Raw genomic sequence first — 27673 nt, 5'->3', positions numbered from 1 at the left:
CTGATGACGATAGAAAAGGATTCTATCGAAACGTCGGCAGCGATGGAGATGGAGCTCACCCGGATGGAAACCCGAGAAGAATTCACCGCCATAATACGCCGGGAAAAAGTGAAATCTTACCTAAGAATAAATGTTATTTCCGCGTAAAATTTCAAAATATGGCCTTCTTAAACCTCCACTCTTTATGTCTCCTCAGATGCTATAGCCTCACTGCTTTGGAGAAGCATAGTCCAAATGTAAGTTCTGATAAATTGTTGCCTTTCTCCTATTTTCAAACTTTTTGCTGTCAAATTGGTAATATCCCGACGGTCGTTGAAAATATTGCACTTTCCATTCTGCGCATACATTGGAGATGTCTTTTAAAAAATACGCTCATTTTTGCAGGCTTTCACGGCTATGCTAGCCAATACATAGATGACGTAGCTGATAATCAGAGGGTTTATATCTTTTTGCACGTTTTTTTCATCATCGTAGTATTCTGCATGGCATGGGATGTGACTGAAAGGTATAGACAGATACTAGAGGTCCCAGAGGTGGATTTTTCTAGGAAGGACCTGAATAAAATAAAAAACTAAAGAAATAATATGTTATAATATTTCCTGGAGTTTAGGTCAACGTATTTTATGAAAACAAGTTATAGCCAACGTTTCGATTTATTTAAAACCATCATCAGGGCTTAAATTTGTACATATTTATTTATATCAATATATATGTACAAAGTTAAGCCCTGATATAATAATGATATGAATAAATATAATAATGATATAAATGATAAAGATATAAATAAATATGTAAAAAGTTAAGCCTTGATGATGGTTTTAAATAAATCGAAACGTTGGCTATAACTTGTTTTCATAAAATACGTTGACCTAAACTCCAGGAAATATTATAACATATATTAAACGAGGTCAAGATAAGAAGAGAAAAAAATAATTATATAAAGAAATAATAGCATAAGACATGATGCAGGTAGAAGATATATCATACCAGTAATAGAGAAAAAAGTATAAAATGTATGGGCCTATTGAAATAATGACAGAAAAACGGTGGACACAAAAAATATAGAATTGGCAACTACCTGAGAGGAGGAAGAGAGAACGGCCACCACGAGACTGGACAACCCAAGTCATCAGTGATATGAAAAGGAGGAGACAAAGGGTGGACGGAGTCTGCAGAGGCAAAAAAATACTTGAAGAATGGGATACAAGAGATGGGCGACGGCTCAATGGAACTCGGTTGTATCTATTTGAATGTTTAGTTAAATACTTATTTGGGTCATATGATTTGTAATGATAGCTATGAAACGAGGGAACTTGTCATTTATTTTTTTGTCTCATTAGCCAAATTTTTTACGTTTCAATGTTGCATTAAGGTAAAATAGATCAAAATAAATATGTTTAACATAAATGACTTTACATTCGGCTCTAAAGAGTAGAAAAAGTGCTCATTTGATGCAAATGCATTTACTTAGCATCGTAAAACCCACCGTGGTTTCACTCTTTCGTGTTGAAGGGTATACAGTGAACATTGTCCACTCTGGAAGCAGTAGTTTTCAAAATATGTACAAAATATTTAATTTTTGTTTTTAGGTAAATGATTGTGGTTAAACACCTCAACGTCCTCAGTACGGAAGCTGACCATAATTGGTTCATGAATATTACACGCAGCTTTCATCACTTCGATTGTTACAGTTAATGGCATTTCTTTTATGTGTGAGTCCTATTACAGCTAATGCATGCATGATGATAGAGGAAATCAGGATCGTGGAACATTTTGGTGCAAAAAACTGCTTCCGTACTAATTTATAGTTGTGTACTTACGAGACCTCGAAATATGTTTGATTGATCATCAGCGCTTACCTGCAAAAAATAAAAAATAAAAATTAATTGATTTTCATGAAAAGGACGAGAGTATAATGTGATAAGAAAATGCATTACATCGAAGGGGAGGGAACATGGTTCTCATGAAATTTTGATTATGTATCTTACAAGTTTAAGGTAAATTTTGGAGCCGCTCTTTTGCTATGGTATCTCTGGTTAAGTGTTTTCTTATTCAGGAGAATCGTTGTGATATTCAGTTTGAGAGAAGCATTACAAACTCTGCCTAATTGCATTTGTATATCAGTTATCAATACAAATTGAGTTAAACTCCGAGGATTGATTGAACTCATTATTTTTCCATACACCATACCAATTTCTTTACTTCTCAATTGTCCTTTTTCCCCTTATCCGTATTCATCCATCCCTAGTATTCCCTACTATTCACCTCGTGGCCTTTCGCATTTTTTCCTCAATTACATTTTTCCTTGGTGATTTAGGTCTCCAAAGGTATGAACATCCCTCAGTGTTATCTGTTGGGCTGCATTCTTCCTTTCCTTTCCTGTCTCTGAAGAACCTCGTTTCTCATTTAACCATTTATTTAAATATAATTCGTAGTCTCGGGCGTGACTTCATATGATCGAATTAATGCAATGAAAATTTTGTAATTCCACATAAATTTATTTTAATACGTTTTTCGTTACATGTATTTGAATTTAAGGATCCCTCGCAACACAATAATTTGAGAGCGTCTTTTCTTCTCCCAGCGGATGAGGACTCCGGGTTCGATTCCCAGGTGAAGCCTTTGGAGACCCCAAAATAAGCCTTCAAGACGGAGGTGGCCTAGTGAAAGGAGCTGGTCTCCTTACCCTGAATGTGTGAAATTGACATGCCTGTGGTGAGCTCCACCCTCACCATTACAAACCTAACTTCCGGTTTATTACAGAAATGGCGAAGATTCATCATCACCGTCACTGGTCAATCCTAAGATTAGTTTGACGCAGCTCTCCACTAAATTCAACTATCAGCTAATCTTCACACCTACGTATTTATTTTCTTTCACAACCTTCTTATCTGTACCACATATCTTATTCGAGGTTCTCCTTTTCCGTTCTTGCCATCTATTTTCCCCTCGACGATTGTCTTCATCAGGCCATCGTGTCTCAAGATGCGGCCGAAGATGAGGTTGTTCCGTCTTCTTATTAAGGTTTACACGAGGTTTCTCTTCTCTCCTACTCTTTTTAGGACTTTGTCATTACTAACTCGATCGATCCGTTTGATCCTCATCATTCTTCAGTAGCACCACATGGTTACTTGAGCATATCGTCGTTAGCAATATCATGACTTTCTTGGACAGACGTAACTTCCTCCATGACTGTCAGCACGGATTCCGAAAAGGTAGATCATGCGAAACACAGCACGCGCTCTTTCTTCACGACGTTATAAAATCTGGTGAATCGAAAAGACAAGTTGACGCACTGTTTCTAGATTTTAAGAAAGCTTTCGACACTGTACCTCACAACAAACTTTTATACAAATTACAGTCATGCGGATTAAACGAAACAGTTTTAAACTGGATACGCGACTTTCTCAGAGATCGTAAACAAAAAGTTGTTCTTGACGGAATTAGCTCCGATGTTGTAAACGTTACATCAGGTGTTCCACAAGGAAGCGTAATCGGCTCCCTGTTGTTCATTATATACATTAATGATCTCTGCTCCCGCATTAGCAGTAAAATACGTTTATTTGCTGACGACGCTGTCATCTATCGCGAAATTAGTGATCACTCTGACTATGAAATTCTATCATCTGACTTAAACAACGTTCATTTGTGGAGCCAAGAGTGGGGACTCAAACTTAATCTGAGCAAATGCATGGCGGTACATTTCTTGCGGAATTCGTCCAACTGTAACCACGTTTATGCAGTGGATGGCATTAATGTAAAGGCAACAAACGAAGTGAAGTACCTGGGAGTTACAATAACCTCGAACCTCACGTGGGGTACACATATAAAGAATATTTGCGGCACAGCCCTGAAGAAATTAGGATTCGTCAAGCGTATTGTGGGAAGATTTTCGGATGAGAAAGTAAAGGAAAGGTGCTATTTCGCTCTCGTCCGACCGCACCTTGAATATGCAGCGAGCATATGGGATCCGGTGCAGAAAGACTTAATCCGCGAACTGAATAAAATTCAAAGGAAGGCTGCGCGTTTCGTCAAAAACTGCTACGGGCGTACAGACAGTGTTACCCAGATGTTAAGCGAGTTAGGCTGGGAGCCGTTGGAGACTCGGAGGCTGCGCGCTAGGCTTAGATTGCTTGAACAATTGAGAATGGATATCTTTAAGAGCGATACAGAGAACATAATATTAGAGCCACACTATATTTCCAGGTCCGATAGAAGTGATAAATTAAGAGAGATGTTTTGCCGAACGGATAGATATGCGAATTCGTTTTTCCCCCGAACCTTAAAGGACTTTAATAAACGCTAGTCCCAACTTCGTTTGAGCACTAATTTTTTTTTTTTTTTAGCTGTAAACGGCTGGTGTCCTAACACCCCCTGCCACACGCCTTTTAGGCGGCTTGCGGGGTATTATGTAGATGTAGATGGTTATAATATATTATAAAATGATGACTTTTATCTCCTCTTTATGCAATTGTATCGTTCTTCTTCCGTTATCAACACCGCCCAACAATACTAAGATTTGAATGTCGCAATAAGCCTTCATGTGGCCCAAGGAAAGGAGTTGGTTCCCTTACCCTGAATGTGTGAAATTTACATGCCTGTGGTGAGCTCCACTCTCACCATTACAAACATAACTTCTGGTTTGATTACAGAATTGGCGAAGATTCATCATCACCGTCACTGGTCAACAATCCTAAGATTGGACGCAGCTCTCCACTCATTTCTCCTATCGGCTAATCTTTTCACACCTACGTTTTTTTCTCCTACACATCATTCTTTACCTGTTCCATGTATTTTATTCATGGCCTTCCTTTTCCGTTCTAGCATACAATAGTTTCTCGATCCTCTTCATTGCATTCATTAGGTCTTCTTGCCTTAAGATATGGCCGAATAAGTTGTTCCTTCTTCTTCTTTAAGCTTTCATTTTCTTCTCTCCTCCTCTTTTAGGACTTCCTCATCATTTACTCTGTCAATCAACTTGATTTTTATCATTCTTCTGTGGAGCCAAATTTCGGAAGCCTCCGTTTGTCTCCTCTGCTGTAATTGACCATGACACCTTGCCGTTCATCATACTCCAAATGTAAGTTCTGATAAATTGCTTCCTTACTTCTACGTATAAATTTCCCGCTGAGATCCCGAAGAGTATATCTTTCTTGTTGAGGATGCCCTCTTCGCCTGGGTTATTCTACCGATAATTTCTTTCTTACTTCGTCCATCGCTAGTTTTTCTGCTACTCAAATAGAGAGAATTCATTCACCATGCCCCGTTATTATTTCCGTATTTTAACAATAGTCTTGATTTATCCACGGCTTTCATTGTCCATGCCTCACTTCCGTGGAGAAGCGTGCTCCAAATGTAATTTCTGTAGCTCTCTTCATTTTTGTATTTTTATTTTTCTTGGTTGGTGAAGTGGACGGAGAGGAGGAGGAACGACGAGGTGTTGGACATGGTGAGTGAGGAGAGGCAGCTTCTATATGAGACAGAAGGTATGGATGGAGGGAGTACTTATCCCGGAGGAGATGTTGAAAACAGTTTTAGGGGCTAGAATGTTGGGTAAACGAGGGAGAGGAAGAAAGAGAATAGGATTTTTTGATAGAATGAAAGAGAGTAGGCCTTATAGTGAACCTAAGTGTAGGAAGGAAGAGGAGGCTGGCATAATTATTCTTGTTTCATATATTTTGTTCGAGGTATTCCTTTTCCGTACTTGTCACCTACTTGTCTCTCAGCGATTGTCTTCATCAGACCATTATGCCTCAAGATATGAACAAAAGGTTATTCCGTCTTCTTATCAAGATTATCATGAGGCTTCTATTCCCTTTTTCTATATTTAGGACTTCCTGATTGTCCCCTTAATCAGCAGAATACTTTAATAAATAATAAATTAATTTTTCAGGAGGGCTCTATGGGAGACCTTACCACGATGACTGTTGAGCTACATATTCTATGCTGCACATCTATCTGACTAGTTTCCGCACGAGCATACTCGCTTGCAAATACACGTGCCCTACATATAGCGTCGGGGGGGTTGGGGGGGTGGTGCAGGGGTACCGAGGAAGGAGGAGGACTCCAATGGCATTGGGAAGATCCAGGCGCTTCGAGCCATCCGTTGCGGCGGGACCTCAGTGACGTCATTGCACTCACCCCACACTCCTCGCGCAAGACCGCCATCGATTCGGGGCCTTTTCCTCGAGGAAGGGCGGGAGGGGAGGATGGGTGGAGAGGGGGTGGGGGAAATAAAGAGGAGGGGAAGGTGCAGAGAGGAGGGGGGGGGGGGGAGACCTGCGGGGTGTAGTACAGGAATAAAAGCGAATGGTTACGAAAGAGCGGGGAAGGTTATGTACTTATTTTTTTTTTTTAATTCAGAGCTGGCCCGATATATTTTGCCCGGCTCTTTCATTCGAGCAGTCAGATACGAAATCAAGAATTATAATCATTTATAAAATCCGAAGCGATTAAGCGAGATGAAGTGAAATGTTTCCGTATCGAAATAATTACTTGGAATTTTTCACAATTACAAAACTTAGGTTTAAATGTTACTGCATGAAACTTTGTATTTGCTGCTAAATTCTCACTTTGAATATGATTTAGTAACATTGAAAACTAGGTTGTAATTAATTTTACAATCGCAATTGGAAAATTTCAAGTATTTATTTCAATTTTTTATAATTTAAATGTAATTGAATATTTTATAAATTAAGTTTTTCTTGATTTTCTTGAAATGAACAAATTGCTGGCTGTGGGGTTTCTGTTATAACGATTTAATTGTTGGCGAGTTAACTTCGTGAGATCGTGGCTGCATTATGACATGGAGAGCACATTTTTGTATACCAAGACACTAATCAACAATACGATATCAAAAAGTCACTGTTTTCAAATATCCAGAGCAGCAGCTGATTATTGTGCGAATATTCTTTTTTTCACGGACATGGTCTCTTAAATTGGCTCCATCTTGAGTACATCCAGGTAGTAATATGGGGAAAACACTTTTACTATGAAAATCAATTAATTAGTTCTTTACAGAAACTCCATAACCGACATTTTTGATTTTGACTTTCAGTACGTTATGAATATACAACTTTAAATATATCGTTTTGTGCAGAAATTATAGGACTTTGAATTCCTTGGTTGTTAACAAAGAAAAATACTAAAGTTAAGTATATGTTAATATTGTGTAAATTCAGTTGTTCTTAATTTCCCTAAAATTTAAAAATAATTGGTTATGGGTTTTCTGTAATAAGCGAAGCAATTGTTGGCGAGTTTATTTCGTGAAATCGTGACTATGTTATAATATGGAAAACACATTTTTTTATTCCATAAGTACGGTGTCCTTGATCCTAATTTTGACACTTATTAATTCCTTTCCTTGCTTTTTTTCCTCCTCATCCTCCAAATTACTCAGTTATCGCCCCCATCATCCTTTTATTCTTATATCTTTCCCCTGAAAATGCTCCAATACCCACAGTTCTTTTCAAACAAAATTTTACAGTGTAAAAAGAGAATGTCAAGCTAGTATGCTATTTTTATCCTGAGATGTCCAACGTTATTAGTTAACTCTATTTCTGTTTCAACCCGAGACATATCATTTATATATTTTCAATGTTCGTTAGTTTCATTTTAACGAATCGAATACGGAGGGCAAGTTCACTGAAAATGATTCCGCCTTAATTTACTCAAATTCACTTGGAGTCCGATGGGGTCACAAGTATGTTGTCATATAAACCATGAAAAATATTGATACAAAGAAGCATTTAGGATAGATGGAATATCTCACCTTCAGTCTTCTATGCCCTACGGAATGCCCAACGGTAGTAGCATTGAAAAAGATTTATTTGCCCAAGCATTCATGATATGACGAGAAGGAAAATATCGCATACTGTCCACTTGGCTCCTATATCACTCACTCGGTGGTTTAATCCGCAGTTTGGTTTGGATATGAGTAGGCCAACTCCAAGCTAAACCATGGGCGTAGTGTATTTCTAACAAGCCGAGTAGGATGCCCAGTTCCTTTTCCCGGGAAGCGTTGCACACGAATGATATATTTTTAGGGGCTGTCCCAAGGATACAACAGGGATTCGAATCCGGAACACTCCGGTCACTAGAGGAGCGTTCTATCCACTAGGCTTCCACGCCCCTTTTTCCTAATGAGCATACGATATTCATGAAACAGTCGATATAGCAGCAATTTTGCTTGCTCTACTTGAAAATAAAATAGATGACATTTATTCCCGGTATCATAACTTTTCACTCTCCGTTGACTTTCTTCTAATTTCATCCGTCATTCTGTCACCTTACGGAATGAATTTTAAATTTCTCATGATGGAAGTCCACTTTGTGAAAAAACTCTCTCTCACAACTGAGAATTAGTATGCTGAAAGTAATTAATTTTATGCGTTTTTTTGGCAAATTTGACTCAATATTACCTTCTACTATGAGCTAAAATGGATTAAAATCGACTAATAATGCACCTGTGCTAAATATACGTTGTATTCACGGTCATGGGCGGATTGAGGTCGCTTTTATGGGAAGGGCGAAAGGGTTAATCATTTTCTGCGGCTCCTTGGTGGTACTCAATTCCACTCGGGGATAATGCGCCTGAGGTAGAAAAATGGATTTCAAATACTCATCAGTCATTGTTAATCATCGTGTTTTTAAGCTTGTGAAAACTATGGTATCACAGATACCCACTTTTCACAACCGACACCAATGCACAAATATTAGCGGAAAAAATTCACCACGTGCATAACATATACTGTAAACAGTGGTTGATAAAGGGAGTCCCTTAGTCCTCCTCTTAATCCACAACCGTATACAGTAAGGTGGATAAAGGCGGTCACTTACGGTAAAAATTATATCCATCGTAAAATTTTAATCACTTATTTCCTATTGTAATAAAGCTCTATTATTTTCCTCTGATAAGTTATGTCTTGGTGTCGGTTTGGAAAATCCGGGTATCTGGGATAACATAATTTATTTCATTACCTTTTTTTCTCTCGAAGTGGGGTAAGCTGGAATTGAAATTCTCGGAGGGGATTCGAGACGCTGAGATTCGGGTGGGATTTTTTTTTCGGGGAGGGAAGAAGGGTAAGGCAGTGTGGGTCGCCTTACTTCCAGTGGGCTGGGGATTGCGGAGGGGTTGTGTGCTAACTGCCAGCTCGAACAGGAAACGTTTTCTCGTCGAGTTGATTTCTTTACATTTTTTTCGAAATTCGTTCGCGTTCTAGTTTCATTCGTTTATTATGTCCTTAATTCAACTATTTGGGCAGCACATTAGAGGAAAATGGATATTGCGGTAGGGATTTCAAGACAAGAATTATAGAGAGAAGAATAGCAAGGAAGGTCTTCATGAACATGTTGGAGCTGATGAGAGTATCATTATGTATGAGTTTAAAGAAAAGGTCAGTGAAAAGTCTGACCTGGAGTGTGGCGCTATACTGTGCGGAAACGTGGACGCTTAGGGAGGAGGACGAGAGAAGATTGGAGGCGTTCGAGATGTGGGGTCAAGGGGGTACCCCCTCTTCTAGTCTATTCAAATTTACCTGATGATGACGTGCCGCGTCGAGGCCTTGGTCGTTCTTTAATAAATATTAGTAGAATTACAAAGTTTTGCTATTAATTAAATTAAGTCGATTCCGTGAAGTCACGCGCGAGGCAAGGAATAGTACTCTGTGTATAAATTGGACATGGAGATGGGAAGAATGCAAATGTTTCGACTGAATGAAGTGAAATGGAAGGACGGAGTGGGGACTGCTGGAGTTATGGGTACAGGAATCTTCAAAGGCCGCGGGTGCAGACGACCCTGTCACTCCCTCCAACCCTTCCCCTCCTTCCCCCATTCCACCTCGTACTTTTCTCCCCCACCCTCTTCTTCCGCGGAGCCCATAGCTCTCACGCCGCCGCTGGCGAAATGAGCATGAAATCGAGGCCGGTTGTTCATTTACGACAAATATTTGCACGATCGTTTAAATTTTTTTCTGGAGAGAAGTTCGAAAATAATTTAACGGACGATGTAAGGATAGGATTATGGAATATGCATATATCTCTCTTTTTGAAAGACTCGCGTGTGTTTTATGGGCTGGTTTGATGGATGAATTAATCGGAAAGTAAGTCAATAGTTTTGGCTCTCATCGCTATGCTGGCACTGAACTGAAAACGAAGTATGCTGGTCACCCTATGCCAGAATCAGTTGAAGCTAGTGCGGTACCTCTCGACAAGGGCGACTGCGCAACATTAGAAAAGGATGGTTGTGCTTTTGGAGTTCCTTAAACTGTCTTATGGAGCCCCCGTATTTTATATTCCAAGTAGCAGTTCAATTAAAATTGTAGGAGTCGATAAAAAATTCAAATTTCCATGCTTTACAAAGCACTTAAATGGAGGGTAGTTCTCGAAGACCTATAGATGCACAGATATGGAATTTCTTGGTTTCGGGGAGGTCATATCAGCGTTACATTTTTTTTACAGTTCAGTGGGTCCAATACTCAAAGGTCGTCGATTGTCGTCATTCACCATTTTGTTTCCTAGAACTTTATAAAATACAATGAGGCACGTCGGGCAAGAATAAAAAATAACCGTGGAAAATATTACTGTCTAAATGTTGCAATCTTGTCTCTGGGCACATCTATTTCCCTGTATACCGCGTTGAATATTTTCCAGTCCAGGAAAGATACATTTCATACGTACCGCGCAATAAGAATCAAGAATTGTCCTTCGAATGATTATTTTCTCGCCCAGGAACTCGCGAAGAAACTTTTAGCATGGGCTAAATGAAGACAAAAATCGTTAATCGTTTCTGCTACGACTAGTATGAACATCCTTATGGAGGTAATATGTATAGAAACTCGCATGAGTGTTCTGTGTTTTCGACTCGGTAAACAGTCGTCCACGTAATGGCGGAGGTTCTCTGCAAGTTTATTGTATCGTTATTTTCTTCGTTTAACCACTCTTGTACATGAAGGTTGAAGTGAATGGGCTATTTATTATGAACGTAGTGATGGAAAAAAGTCGGTTGAAACAGATTTTACGAGCAATCGATTTTTAATCGAAATGACAAGGTCGGCTTTTAAACAAAAATCAAAATTTGAAACGAAAGATCGATTAATCGAAAACATATATTGACGGTTCTTTGCAAACAAGCTGTGTGCCAAAGCATGTGTATCATTAATTCCAAAAACTCTTAAAACAGATATTTGAGTAGTAGAAAAATATCTACTCAGAATACATGCTTGGATTATAAGTAGTAAAATAAATTATCACTTGGATCACCACTTGGATCAACATTTGGATCACCATTCTGCTCACATCATGATCATCACGATCATCACAAAGTTTGGGGATCACCATTCTGCTTCACTAAAGATCTTAAGGAAGTTCAGCTGATTAAGATACTTTCTTGATGATCGAGGGCGTGCCTTTCCAATTTTACCGGACTTTGAGAAAAGTCTACTGCATTGGACGGATGGCGTTATCGTAGGTCCGTTGTGAGGCTGCCGTAATCAAACGAAATGGTCTAGATTGAAGTTGAAAAATCAATTTTGGATCGAAAATCGAATTAAATGGCTCGATCTCGATTTCTCCGACCTTTGACTATTAAAACTCGATTTTCGATTTTAATCGAAACCTTTTTTTCCATCACTATGTGAAGGAGGAAATTGAGCTGTATAAATAAAATTTATGCGTAGTCTGAACTCCAAGTGCTGGGATCTGTACATCAAAAATGCCGTAAAAGTGTGGAACTCAAAGAGAATTATGTTATGAGAATGCTTGAGGGACGAACTATTTATCTAATCTATCCTCAGAATAGCCATTTTATATCTCGAATGTAGTTAATGTCGGTGAGCTATGTAGACGTTTACCTTCGCAAGTAACAGAGCGTTAGGAGCCTTCAATGAAATCATTTCCACCAGCACTTCATGGGAAGCTTTTCGGGAATTCTATTTTTCCTCGTCGGGGCAGTAAATTTGATGAAACTAATCATTAAAATCATTCATAAGCGGTGCACGTATATACTCTCCCTGACTCAGTGCTTCAATCCGAAGGTTAGTGTGGATAGGTGAGGATAGAGCTCACCCCGGTCTGAGCCACCTGCGTGTGAATACCCCATACTCTCGGTATGGGGGACGGTTTTCTTTCCCTGAGTCACCTCTAATTCCGGGTTAGGCTCCACCTTCACCAATCTATACCAAACTTCAGGATGAAGCACTAGGGGACTGGACGCAGATTAATTCAACTCGTATAATCATGATAGGATGATTATTTTCTGTACTTTTCCACTTTTTTAACTTTATCTCAATTAATGCCTAAAAAGTAATTTATTCAATACAATTCAAATACATGAAATAAGATACATTAACGCGAAAAAATAAAATGTGGATGCATATGGTAAATCGCAAACATAACACGCTTACCACAACTTGAAAGAATGTAGGAAAAACTAGTTAAAATGTATTATATTTCTTCCATGCAAATGCACGTGCCTGAACTCATCGAGAAAACTTGCCATAAGAAGGTATGTGCGAGGAACGTGGAATATGTATAATTTTTACGGAAATTTCTGAATATCAAATGCTGTATAGTCCATCGACTGACGACCTTATAAAATAGGCTTTTCGAGCTATTATTTCTAAAAATTTCCCTTGAAAATCCGTATTTTTCACAAGGCTTGACGAAGGTTGAACCTTGAAAATGGCGTCGTGTGCCGAAACCTGGGTTGGTGGAAATAAAGGAGTAAGGAAAAAGACAAGTGCTTTCACTGTGTTAAATGCCAAAGATTTTCACCGAATTAAACCGGAAACTGCATCCTTTAAACTTTTTTTTAACTGCATACGCGTAAAGCATTGTTTGGCAACGGACAGTCGCGAAACTATTTTTTTCTTAAGACAATACCCTTAAAATATTTAGTAGTTGAAAGTTTTTATGTATATGGAAAAATTCATATGTTGGAGGGTTAAGTTGGCGTTGGGGTTAAATGGCGTCGTGTGCCGAAACCTAGGTCGGTGGAAATAAAAAAGTAAGGAAAAGACGAGTGCTTTCATTATGTTAAATGCCAAAGATTTTCACCGAATTAAACCGGAAACTGCATCCTTTAAACTTTTTTTTAACTGCATACGCGTAAAGCATTGTTTGGCAACGGACAGTCGCGAAACTATTTTTTCTTAAGACAATACCCTTAAAATATTTAGTAGTTGAAAGTTTTTATATATAGAGAAAAATTCGTATGTTGGAGGGTTAAGGGAAAGGGTTAGAAATATACCACAGTCGCAGTGGAAGGATGAGGAGAAGAGGTAAAAAATATCATCAGAAAAAGTTAGCGATATTTCATGCACGACCCCTATGCTTCAATGCAGTTCACGATCACCCTCGAGTTTCCCCGTTCCTTTCCACGTCCCAAGTGGGTTATTTCCGCCCGTCACGCTCATTTTTTTTCCGTTTCTCGACACCCTCCCCGCAATTACTTTCACGGGAGCTGTTTTCGTACGGGGCCATCATCATCTCCCGGAGATGTCACCTCAAGAATCTTGAAACGTCGTTATACTTCATGTCGTCCGGGCCCTCAGCCGGTGTGTCGTCGTCCATTAATGAGCCGTGTGCCAGTGAGTGGAGGAGAAGAGGAGCAAAAAGGCATGTTTGAAAGCGTTCTAACATTTTTTTAATTCATGAGAGTTACCCCTGCTGTGTGTCCGAAGTCGAAAACTCTTCTACACGCGATTGCTAAAATAAACGGCTTTTTTTTCGGCGCGTAAAAATTTCCGGAAAGGTAGAACTTGGGGGCGAAAAAATATTTTATTCTTAATAGTAACTATAGTGGAAGCGCAATGTCCACTTTCGATCGAAGCATCCTGGTTTCAAACTAGAGTTAAGCCTATGAACATCCAAAAATAAATCATCGCGATGCTTCACCAAGGAAATGAATTGACACTCATAACTTGAATGCGTCTAATTTCCTCGGTTCATTATTCCGAGGTGACTTCTCTCCTGTGTCCAAGGAGACTGCATAGAGGAAGCTCCATTTTATCCCGTAGAAGCTTGATCAATGTTGCTTCTTTCGGCACATTTTAATCCGTTTCCAAAGAGGTCAGCAACGCGATGATGGGTGTGGAGCGGTCCATATATTCTCTATATTTACAGTATCTACTGGGGAGTAATAGTTGAATTGAAAAGTTTGGAATTTGAAGTGATATGTCATTGGTAATATAAATTCAATTAAAAAATCCCAACTCTAGCTTAATTTCCCGTGGAATTCGGATCTCTCTGTCGTTAGTAAAACGCGACCGTCGACTAATGTAAACCAATTTTAATGCGCTGAAGGAGACAATGCATCGGCTGGCCGACTAGAAAATCATCTATTGTTCTATTCGTGCCTATAACTCTGGGTAAGGGCGCTGATTTATTTTTAAAAAAGATATGCAAGAAACTGCAAACGGTTCTACTGAATTACTCAGCGCGTCAAACCGATAGTTTGTTTTCATCGTTGAAGGTAAAAGTCACCCCGAACTGAGTCTCGATTTAAGAGAACGGTTACTTCGTGTGGACAGGTCGAGTCTGTGCGGAGTTCTAATCAGTTGGAAACCTCATAGAGGGGATTTATGGGTGTGACCTTCTGGTTCGTTTTCCAACCCAAGAGGTTAAAACGCCTCCAAAAGTTTTATTTTGAGGTGCATAATAGGTTATCAATGATGAAGCTGTAGGCCATGAGACCTTTTTAAAAAAAATCTTATATACTGATAAGGGAAGAGGCTAAAGGAAAAATGGAATGATTTTTATGATACAATTAATTATGAAGAATATTTCCCGATCAAAACTATGATATGGAGTGTTTATTGAAATGGAATGTTCGAATTTATTTTTGTGGGTTATTAAGATCCGTGAATTAACTCTAGGTGATGGCAGCCACCAACACTATGATTGGCACGACTATTTTTAACTTTTCGACTATTTTCATCCAGGTCTCATTATAACCAATCAGTGTAAGATTAACTTTTTGAAATTTTCCTGTATCCATAAAAACTGACATCGTTTTGAATCCACCCTTTAAATTTCTAATTTCATTATTTCTCTCTTTCTTTAGAAAAATTTAAATATCCGTTGCCTGCCATGTGTGCATGCGATGGTTAGCCTAAATTGAATCCATCGTTTTGACTGTCTCTTTGTCCATTGAGTCCAACGTGTATGTGAATCACGATATCGTGTTTTATATGGTTCATGCGAAAACACGTGACTTATCTCTTAGCAATGAGTTCCATAGGTTCGATCCAACATTTGATTTCTGAGCACTCTCAGGATTTTCGCGAACGTCTGCTTTTATATTGTTTACTTGTGGTTGTATGGATTCTCTATAGGTAGTGAGAGTGGCAGTGGCAGCTACCAACACTATAATTGGTGCGAAACGTTTCGACCGTCGTCATACAGGTCTCATCATCACTTGAGGATTAACTTTATGGAAGTTGCTTGTATTCGTAATGAAACTGACTTTGTTTGGAGTTCACACTTTAATTTTTTTTAAACCGACCCGGGTTCCATGTAATTATCGTTTTTTTACAAACCCCTTCCCTCTCCTTTTAAGATTGACATGCCTCATCCCAAAATTTTTAACAGCCCCAGCCAAGGGTGGGTCCAGGATTTTTTTCTGAGGGGGGGAGCACAAAGTTCTTACACAGGCAAACGGACATCGCATATCGGAGATGAAAAACAAGATGCAATAAGGACGAAATACACTCTTTATTTCAGTATAAAATTTATTATTATGAACTTATTAATAAGTTACATATATAATAAACAAAGTATTCGAGCCCCTTTCACAGTTGGGCGATGCTTTATTTTAGCGCTGACTAGCGAATGACCAATGACCGGCAAATCTGTCTTCTTGACTTGGGCTCAAGGCTTAAATGTTTGAAACTCCGTAATAAATAAAATAACGAGCTTCATGATAACCATATTAAAATTATTTCTATTTTTTGAGCGCCTGGGGAGCGCTTATCACACGTGCCCCTGTGCACCCTCTCCCCCTAAATCTGCTATGGCCCTAGCCACCACATAAGTCCATCGACTCGATAAATAACGTTTTTTCCTCAAAAATTCACTTCCCATTGACGCAAACTTCAATTTCAAGCTATCTCCTATCTGCCCATCCCACCTTCAACGTTAGAATAACTCGGTCAACTGGGAAAAATAAAACCCAGGTGTTGTCACAAATATGTTGAAACCCGTGTCGGTGTTGGAAATTAAAAGTGTGGATTTAAAGCAATAGTCTAGTCATGAATGCAGACCTCTTTAGTTCCGTCTCTTTTTAGACTCATGCTCTAGTTTCAGGAGAGTCTCATTATGAAATCACGTGCGTGAAATCGATGTCGCCAATCGTTACTTTCCTTTCCAGGACAAAATAGAATTCCAATGTATCGATTTCCATTCTCCTTTCTAGTTTGATTGAGCTAATTCACTTGTGAAATCACTGCGCATGCTCCTATGGCGACCGTGGGCTTGAATGAAAAGAAAACTGAAATATGGACAATACGAAAGAGTAAAAATATTTTTGCGCTTAATTATTTTTTCTAGTGTTTTACAATGGATATTTTTATTTGGTCCATGATTGAGGATAAAATAAGTAGTAGTGTCTTTAAATGCCTTTTTGATTATTATTTATTTTCTCCTACGTTCTTTTATTCTTAATTCTGCTGAGTTGGCTGCGCCCTTTCAAAGCAGTAACTGAGTTTGAGCAGATTTACGACAAGATTTATTATTAATATGTTTCAGAGCCTAATTCTGGCACCAAAATACAAATTCGTCTAATTTAGTGGCGGAGTAAGGCCATGATTTCTAAAAATACCAACCATGTTCCCTTCACAGCGTAAACATACTCCAAATCACGTCAAAATAATGTAATCTATAGCAACTCCAGCTCTTAGATTATTACTGACGGCGTGATTTTGACTAAACATTGTTTTTATGTGGTGAAGGTATGGTCGATACTTTCGGTAATGGTTTCAGACACTGGATTGCTCGCTGCAAATCACTGGTTGACCAAATGGGAGCCTAAAATAAATTCGAGTATGTAACTATAAGGAGAAAACAATTTTTTAAACGTTTTTATAAACTCGTTTCTTTGTTTGTCGTTTTCTCAATGTCAAATCTTGGAACTCAATTTTAAGCCTTTCCGATTAGCTATCAAACCACATGACATTGTAATATTCTAACATTTTTATTACGATTGGAACTGTATCTCGATTTTTATTCTGTATTTAAAGTTAAATATGGTGATTAGTTAAAAATGCCACCAAAATCCGATGGCGGAGCTGCGATCATTAAATAGAAGGAAAGTGATAGAAAATCATTACAACAAATATGTTTAAATTAACATTTATTGAAAAATTGTCGCGAGAATAACATTGTTTTTTAATAAATTTTATTTTTATTTTGCAGTATCGTTCATGAGCTTTTCAAAAATTTTCCGCAATTCCAAGATTTAGACCAAAGAGCTACGGTGGGAGTCGCCATGTTGCCTTAATGCGGCTGAAATCCGTACATTCAGGGCGAGAGAGCCATTCCCTTTCCTTGTTTCCACGTGCTGTCTCCCACGAAGTTCTGTCGAGCAGAAAATCGCATCGCTCGGATTTCAGATGGGAGTGTCCGGGGGCTTTCACCCTAACATAACCTTGCTACTTACCCTTCCTCTTCGGGGCCCTGGAAGTTCTACCAAGTTTACTCGCACGACCAGCTTGAATTTCGTTGCGCCTCGAATAATTAATTTAGGCAGAATTTTTAAAATATAAAATGCTAGACGTAAATTTCAGCATTTTTTCTGTGGTCAATGTTCCAATGTGTTTGCCCCACTCATTTGGAATCGTCATCATCTAGAACCCTGGGATTGATTTGAAGCAACTCTCCGTACAGTTCTCCCATAAGCCAATCTTTTGACTACGAAACGATTCTTCTTTTGTAAATTCTTCATCACTTGCACCATCCACCGAGGTCTTCCTTTGCCGTTCTAACATCTACCCGGATCACTGACGTAATTTTTAGGATCCCGTTGATGATATGCTTTTCAGCTACTTCTTTTGGATTGCGAATGAGCAGTGCCTTCTACTTTACGTTTTCAGAAGACTTGTATATCTCATACTCCTTTCAAGATTTACGCAAAACTCTACACGATCAATCCATTTTAATCTTTATTTCACCTAAAATATTTGATCTGCAGTACCTCAATCCAAATTCTTGTATTCCTGACTTATTTTCTTACGACTTAAAATATCGCTTAAAAAATCTTATAGTTGAAAGTTTTTTATATGTAGAGAAAAAATTATATTGGAGGCTTAAGAGAAAATGTTGGAAAATATACCTCGGTCATTTTAGTTGCATAAAAATGGCGCAATGGTCGGCACAAATTTATGGAAAAGTGTTGACTAAAAGATATTCAGGTATGGATCGAATTTTCCTCATTTTGTGTATCCTATTTTAGCTGTCTTTTCTCAATGAATGTTATCCATGACGAGTTAACATTTTTAACTAAATGCACCAAAGGATGAAGTTCGCCACGAAACAATATTCGACTTAGCCAGGATTCGAACCCGGATCTCCCGATATTTCCATGGCGAACTTCATCCTTCGGTGTATTTAACTTTGCACCCGTGCGCGTGACTGCGTACAAAGTCACTTGTTCCTGCAGTGCTTTTTTAACTAACTTCATTTCCACCCTTTCATCATATAAGTAAACATGTACGCCCCTTCATGATTTTTACTATTTATCCCAACATCTAGACTGATCAATGACGACAAACTTAATATTTTCACCATAGGATTCCATTCATGATATGATTTTCAGTCAGTTTTTTCGGGTTGCGCATGAGTATTGTCTTCTACTTAAGGTTTTCAGAAGACTTCTGTTTTCTCCTACTCCTCCTACGACTTTTATAAAGGCCTGGTTACTCGATGCATTAACACGTACGGGTTAATGTCTAAATGTATGAACGCGAGAATGAACGCCAAAATGCACCGTGTAATGACCCAACTTGTGCGAATGCATGTACGGAAAATAGAACCTGTTCTAATTTGGTTCATGCATTCGTACATGTTCCGTTCCGGTCCACCAAAACCATTCACGCAAACGTACATTAACTTGTATGTGTTAATGTACCGTGTAACCAGGCCTTAAGACTCTACACGATCAATCCATTTTAATATTTGTTATTCATCTGTAGCACCTCATTTCAAATTCTTGCACTCTCCATTCTCCTTTCACCGTCCTTGACTCACAAATATCAGTGAGAATGTTCCAGATCAAATGCTTTTTCTAACTTCAACACTTATATTCCCTACCAGCACACTCGTTGGGGGACATTGACGACCGACTTCTTATGAATTTTTTCTGTGATGAAAATGTAAATCTGAATAATTTTTTTCATTTCAATGCTGTTTTTTTCTATCAGTGTTCGTTACTTCGGTTGTTTGATCAAGGTCGAGAAAAAATGCCAAGGAAAATATCCGCTCTTTTCTTATTGGCTTTTCGGATTGTAGAATTGCCATGAGAGGGTTTTAGAAGAAAAATAATTTCATGACTGTACCATAGGTCTTCTTTCATTTATGATTGATATCTCCTTTTGAAAATGACGAAGCCGTAGGCCATTGGGCCAGTTTTAAAATGATTATATGCTAGGAAAATTGGAATGATTTGTATGATAGATTAAACTGCGAGGAATATTTTCCGAGGAAAACGATGATATGAAATGTTTTCTGAGGTTGTCTTTGATTTTATTTGCGCAAGCATGCTTATTGAGATCCGACACCTTGCTTCTTCTCAGTTATAATATCAGGGTCGTGTCGCCCTATTTCAAATCGTTGGTGATTTTCATTTGAGGCCCATACTGGGGGTCTTGCCCCGTGAAATTTTATAAATAGTGAGTTTTAAAGCTTTTTTTTTTAGCATTTTAGAAGAGTCATATGATCAACATTAGAACCCTGAAAACTCGACTTTCGATAACTCGACACTCCGGGGAAAATTGACAAGCCTGACACATCTTTCACCCCCCTCCTTACCCCCCCATATCGAATGTTTTGAGGGGGCTCGGACTCCCTCGGCCCCATGGAGTTGGTGCCAGTGTGTGTCACGCTAATACTTCAATAAGGTCAAGAGCTAAGCGCGTCCGTTTTATGTTAAGCCAATATTGGTATAAAAGAGTGATCCGCATGGTTTTATGGTCTGTACCCATTAACCTTTGGATTACTGCTCATATTATGCTCTACCCATGCGTATTGATTGGACTCCATCATCAATTCCGCGCCTCCCATTTCTGAGTCGTTACTTCCTTGAGAAGAGTGCCCATTAATGTTGGACATTGGAGGATTATAACGGCCAGCCTGCAGAGCGGTATCGTGGTGAAATGAAATGAAAATCGAATGAAACTCTAGGTAAGTATGACTTGAATGCTAGCTATAGAAAAGAGACCGCATCAAATACCGAAGTATTTAATTAAAATTATTACCAATTTTATAAATATATTCTTCGGAATGATTTCAACTTGGAATGCACGTAATATAAACGCTTTTACTGACAAAAATAATCAGTAAAAACGTAATCACCTCATGCTTTATAGAGATAAAAAATTTCATATATTTTAAACTTTCGATATTTCTCTAAGGTGGCGTAAGCAGCGATCGAGTTTCCATCCGAATTAGATCCTCCATCTCCATACTAGTCCATCTCCATCCTGGCAAGGGAGAAAATTAAATCTTTCATTTCACTACAGTGATATACTATACATTCATTTCTTGACGCTGGCGCTGAAGCCAGCGTATTTTACAAAAAAAATAATGTTAAAATGTTGTTGATCTGTTTGCATCCGTAAAATCTCAACCGTACTTTCAATTAGTGAAGGAATACTTAAGGAGTTGGTTTTATGCATCCAAATTTAACGAAATGGCACAATTGATAATTGCAATTGGTCATCCTGTTTCTCAATTTGGGGTGTTCATGAAAAGTGTGGCAGTTCAAGAGGGGCAGTGTATACCCTGGTATAAATTTTGTATTAGCATTTTAAAATACCTTTCCAATTCTACCGTACTGACTTTTATTTTAAGAAATAGGACTTCATTCGTTATACATTTTCGGAAATAAGAATACTAATAAATAATTGAGAAATTTATATGAAATATAAAATTTTCGTGAAATAGTCTAGTCTTATTTATTTTGACTTGTTTATTCGCGATTGAACCTTCGTTAACGGTGCTCGCGGAAGCCGTGCAGCATTATCTCTCTTCTCTTGTTCCCTCTTTATCCTTATACTTTTCCACTGTTCCCTTTCTTCGGTTTCCCGTTACGGTGGCCTCAAGAGCTCGAAATATCCCTGAAAACCAGCGCCCCCTCCGTGAGGCCTCATCCCATCCCCATTGCGGGCCCTAGTCTTACATAGAGGAGGTGAGCGACTCCAGAAGGTAAAGTCAGCGCTGAAAATTTGAATACTCACTTTCCCAAAACCTACTTCAACTCCAGGAGAGCCAACATCTTTTATTCTAGAGGGAGAAAGTATCTGTGGAGAGTCTGGTTCAAAGCTAACGAAAAACCGAGTGTGTTCAAGATCTTTAACAAATACCTATCGGGGATTCCTATATATTCATGTATTTAGTTCGTGGTGGAAAGAAAAAAGGTGATAAAAAGCTGAGGGAATCATGTTTGGCTACCGTCAATCTTTGATAATACGATTTTTACTTCATATTAGCATAGCTCTCTTAGCATGACTTACTGGTTTAGGTTTCTAAGGTAAATATTTATATGGTACCTATGTTCTTACTGATGGAATGTGTCATACGGTGTGTACCTTAATTAGCAGGCAAAAAATGATAGAATTAAATTTAGAAGACGCATCAGTGACATTATTCTCATATTATCATGGCGACAGTTTCATTTCTTACGGCATAATGTAATTCTTTACAAATTCGTGTGTAATATTGGACCTAATGGAACTTGATCCAAAGGAATGGTCAACTAGTCAAAATAGTTTATTATTTCGAGAGACGTATTAGTTTGATCGTGAGCACAGATTTTGGGGCTACCGATTATGTGAACAATTTTTCATCTTTGAAATCCCCTCACTACCTCGTGGATAGCTATATGAAAGCAAGAATGAAGTTCAGGGTATAAGTTGACTTTGAGTCGCGGAAGTCAATTGGGAGGGCTTACTCTCGAAGACTTAAGCTAAGAGTGTTACTCGTTCGCGCTCTCAAAGATAGGCGAGGGGACGGACTAGGGATTGGGGTAGGGGGTGGGATAGGGGTAAAGAGAGGATTAACGGAGGAGAATGCAGTCGGAGAGGCGATCAATGAGGACGGCCCCTACTCCGGGCTAGAGGCTAACGCCTCTCTCTTCATTCGTGTATGTTTGTGTGTGTGCGTGTGTTGTCACGGCTGAACGACTGTATTTGAAGAGCCCTCTCCAAACAGCCGAGCACTGGATTGGTAACCGTCATGCCACTGTGAAAACTTGCCTACCCACCAACCCCACCCCCTCATCCACTCGAATCCAACCGCGCGATACATAAGCCGACGCACTAATCCTTATCGTCCACTGTGACAAGTGATTCGATCCCTTTTTATTGCACCGTGCTTTTGTTTTTGTGTGTGTGCGTGTTTCTTTTTTTTTCCTTTCGCTCCAATCCGAGTGTCAAATGGTCAATTTTCCTCCCGGTTTCTGATGCTCGCGGATGTCTCTACTGCGGTTTGCCTTTGTAGACATTTTATTTCGTGTCAGTCGTAGCAAAAAAAGTATGGGGAGAAATCGAAACGGTTGCGGAATCTCGGTCGTGTTTTGCGCCAAGTGGGGGAGCTGAAATAACTTGGTGGTGTGGAACGTTTCATTAGGGTTCCCTTTGCGGAAAGAATGCTATGTGGCCAAGTTTACTCTTCACAGGTTTAAGTCGTTTTTATGACGGGATTGTGACAGTTTTTCCTCGTGAAGTTAAAAAAAAGTGTAAGCATGCAAGCGTAAAGAAATTTTAGTCTTTATTTCCGATTAATTTTTGTTTCGGAAATTGTTAAATTGTTATTTAAGTATACCGGGAATAGCTCGGCTGTTAAATTGTTTTGAATATGATCATAGTAGCAAAGTTGCAATAACACTATTTTAGGGCCAAGAAGTATTTAGCATGCGCACCTACAAATGGGTATTTTTTCCACACTATTAGCGATACCTTGCATTCTATGGATAATGATTCTCTTATATTAAATCCCATGTCCTGCTGTTATTCATGGAAAGTAAAAACTTGTGGTTGGGATTAACAATAAACTAAATGGAATAGAATGAATTTTTTCGTATAATTTTATTTCCTGGGCAGTGGATACTGTAGGAAGGAATCCTTTGGTATGATTTGAATACGGAACGAATCGAGCCAAATTCTGAGATAATAAAAACTACAAGTTTTGCAAAAAATATCAGAAATTAATGTGAATAGATAAAAATTCCTTAACGTCTTACTTTTTCGTGTAAAAGTACCTACAATTGCAGTCGTCTCTTGTTCTATTTCCTTTGTACATGTCCACCACCGCATTGTTTCCAACTCTTCACGGCTGCCGCTTATCGGAAAAAAAAACTTTGTTTTGGCCTTTACTCTTCACTTGTTTCGAATTTAACAGTCCAAACTCTTTATTTTTGCGAGGGAGGCAATTCGCTACGAAGTTTGAGAATGGCCTCGCCAGCTGAGGGTTTCTACGAAATGAAACGCCGCGGTGGTTGTGGAAGAATGTTTCATTAGCGACACAGCAGCAGTCGGCTTTCCCGGGGAAAATAAAATAATTAAATGAATGAGAGTAGCGGGCGGGGTGGGATGGGAGATTTTCCGTCAGAATTGTGTGATTGAAGCGGCAGCTGTGTCGCTCGGAGGCTAGGCTGGTTTCTTTTGTCCGTCATCCCGGCAGAGATTTAGCTCGACGTTCCTCCTCTTGTATCGTCTTGTCGCCTCCGTTTACGGCCCGTCGCCCGCCATTTTATCATTTCATCTTAGCTTAGAAGGACTCTATGAAAAACAATTTCCGTAAAGTCCCAAAGTCATTATTTCCCTTAAAATTATGAATTGCCCAAAACTATTGAGTGACCTACATACATCTATATACTAGCCTACATGCATATCCCCGCATAAAAAGGCGTGTGGCAGGGGGGGGGGTGCAGCAGCCATCTCTATATAAAAAACAAAAGCTGAAACAAAATTACGACTAGTATTCATTCATGTCCTTTATGGTTCGGGGGAAAAACGAATTCCCATATCTATCCGTTCGTCAAAATATCTCTTTTAATTTATCGCTTCTGTTGTACCTGGAACTATAGTGGCGCTCTAAGATGATGTTTTTCTTGTCACTCCTAAAAATATCTATTCTCAAATGATCAAGTATGTGTTTAGGTCACTCAATGTGAGCAATTTAAATGCTGCTCGAATATTAGAGTATTTTCGAAAATTACCTGTATATCAGTGTGAATATTTTACCTCAATGCTGGCGTAATATTTTGATATTTGAAATACAGGTTGATGCTGACATCTGTCTATCTTCAAAAACATCTCAATGTGATAGCAAATTAATTGTATAAGATTCATAATACATCGGATATAAGATTTTCGGTACAAATAATATTGTTTATTCGATTTTCCCAATCGTTTAAAACGTAAAATGGTATTTAAAAAAATATCTTGGCTTATTATAGTTAAAGGTGGTTAATTTCAAGAACTTTTACTGTTTAAAATCTAAAATCTGATCGATAGCTATTCTATGGAGCAGCCTTTTCGCAAAGCTGTAGTAAAGGTTTATGAGTTATGGTAGCTGAGTTTGAATGCTCACCTTGCCCTTAGCATGACTTAATGGTTCAGATTTCTAGTGTAAATACACATTGGTACCAATGTTCTTACTTATTGGATGTGCGATACGGTCTGTATTTTAATTAGCAGGCAACAAATAATATAATAGAATTCAATTTAGTAGACGTATTAGTGTAATCATTTCCTTACTTTCATAGTAACAGTTTAAATTCTTACGGTTTTATTTAATCCTATAAGTGGTGTGAAATAACGAATCTAATCTAAGGGGTTGCCAAAATAGTTACAATAGTGAAAGATTATATCAGGAGGATTTTTAAATGCCCCGAAAACTGATAGTGAATTCTTTCTCAAAAACAACAGCTCCCCTCCCCCCAATATATTGTTTGGATTATAAATATGTCCCAAAATTTTTATTCCCCCCAGAATTTGTTACTTTAGTGCAACTTGCGCCATACATATCCGCTGTGGGCGGCCTTTATTATACATTGTTGGTTATCCGGTCATGAATGAGAAAATACTTCAAAGTATATGAAATGACTTTCAAAGCGACATGAATGTGCTTGTTTACTCCTCGATCAGGTGTTATTAACGTAATCCAAGCATAACATAGCAACCTCCTTGTCTTTAGTCTTTGACTTACTGACCGTCGATAAGCACTCGAAGACGGCGTAACGCTATAAATTATTTAACAAATTCTCCAAAATGTCCTGGATATTTTTTCTGCAAGTTGAGGCATAGCTTGATTTTTATTTTGTAAATCCCTGATGATCAGTTTATCTCAATAATGCTTGAATTCACAACTCATTTAAAATTCATCTAAATTGTTTAGAGATATCACATTTATCAAATTTGAAGGAAATATCATCGGGATGTCTATTTGTACATCTTGTATTCGGCAGCAAATGGCCGCAAACAGTCGAAATGCTGCGTTAATTTTTTCCATCCGGATGCTTATAGAAAATTGGATGGTACTTCCATTTAAAAGGATATGTAAAAATTTGACCATATCGTCGATATAGTGGAAAAAGAACTCTGGTTTCTGGTTATTCTGAGGAAATGTATGGATGTACACTAGGCCGGCCCTTATTTTTCAGAATTGCGAAAAGTTATGTTTTCCTGGTCTCAAAATGATCCAAATGGTGTTTATATTCACGTGTTAAAATTTGGTTACTTTAAAATAACGGCAACCCGTGCCCCAAGGGCCCTAAGTACTAAGGACCCTCAATTGAGTTTTTTGGGGCCGAAAAAGCACTATTTCTATGTAAAACGTGAAAGTAAAGCCCTTAAGGGCCGATTTTCTGTTTGTTTTAACCTATCTCTACGCGTTTAGGAGATATCGTCCGTCGTAATGCGATCCCCCCCTAGGGCGCCACCCCGCACCGCGGCACCGCTGAGGTATGTCCCGCACCACTTACTAGAGACTTCCCCTCAACCCCCTCCCCTCCCTCGGCAAAGACTTTGCTCCTGTTGTCAAGATTAGCCTCTGAAGAAATGTGCTTACGTTAGAAAGAATTTAATTGCCATAACAATACTTCCAATCCAAGAGATCAATTTATTTTCACTCTGTCCATGAATTTCGGTATATTAACCAAAATAAAATAGATTGTCATTGTATTTCTAATTTTTCACTGATATCCCGTATTTGGAAATTAAAGTGCCTTTCCGCTCGTAAGGGCGATGAAAAGTCACACTTACTGTTAGTAATAAATTTTGAAAGCTCTCCTCCTTCAAAGTGACTGCCTAAAAATCTTGAATTAGTTTCACTCCTCTCGCTGCACAATCATTTCCCACTTAATGACCCCAAATAATTTGCAAATCGTTCTTGTATGTTCATCACATTCTCGCATGTTCACCTCAAAGAATGCAACACATATATACAATATATTAAATAGCTTTCTCGAATTAGTGGTGACAAAATTTGGTATAGATACCTAAGTCATATCTCTACGTTTATAGAATGCCCTCTTCGGTGGATCATATTTTCCTACACAAGACCACATACGGCGTATCACCTTTATTTCACACCTAGAAATGGATCCGTCAAAGAATGACAGGCATACCAACTCCTAACTCATGTACCACAAGTGGTTTGAAAACATCTTTTGTGCTGCTCTGCTATGTCCAGGTTAACACTTTCGTAATTAACAAGTCTTTATAGGAACTGCGGGTCACTGATGGGAGCTAATGCAACAAAAGGAGCGGAGAACCACATCTTTTCATTTCTTCTTGAATATATTGAAATCTATTCAACCAATAACTGCATTTTGTTCTCCTCTTTATTTGCGTAAGAACTTTATTTCTTCAGCCCAAGCACATTTATCCGAGAGATTAACTGCACTTTCCTCCTCGCGCGTCAAAAATGCAATGGTACCGCTCCTTGCAATGTCAAGCAAATCATCAAGTTTTGTTACGAAAGATTCTCTTCTCTTCATATCCACTGTAGTTTGCGCTCTCTTTATGCCGTTGCACGTTCATCCATTCTTTGCGTCATTTTTCTAACTTTTCAATCGCCTTATTTTCCGTAACAACAGGAATTCTAGTTTTATACTATGTATGAGACGCATTTCTCACTGTTTTTCTCGCACTAAGTCTTACAAATTTCGAACCCATTAGGTGATAGAGAAAACACACAGTACTTCTCTCACTGTCGGTAATTTTGAGCCGAGTATTTCTTTACCTTCTTTTCCAACCAGTTCAATGCCTGGATTTAGTCTTGATTACATGCCTTTCCTTGTTGGTCTATTCTTAAAATGAACGTCACGTTCATGATAAAGTATTTATTTTACCACTTTTCTCCTTACATCCTAAAAAACTTAGCACTTCCTATCCTTTGCACACTATACACAAGAACTATCTCTATCTATCCACAGTGATCTACATCCGTGAACTGACTG

The 27673-nt window shown here is 38.6% G+C and overlaps 1 protein-coding gene across 1 annotated transcript in view; it reads right to left on the bottom strand.

Moving 5' to 3' along the window:
- LOC124160840 overlaps positions 1-27673 on the bottom strand; it is a 189245-nt gene that overhangs the window by 126152 nt on the left and 35420 nt on the right. The gene's annotated exons all lie outside the window — the stretch shown is intronic.

This window comes from Ischnura elegans, chromosome 6 (assembly GCF_921293095.1).
Source record: "Ischnura elegans chromosome 6, ioIscEleg1.1, whole genome shotgun sequence".
Classification (NCBI taxonomy): Eukaryota; Metazoa; Arthropoda; class Insecta; order Odonata; family Coenagrionidae; genus Ischnura; species Ischnura elegans.
This window is presented reverse-complemented; position numbering and strand designations above follow the sequence as displayed.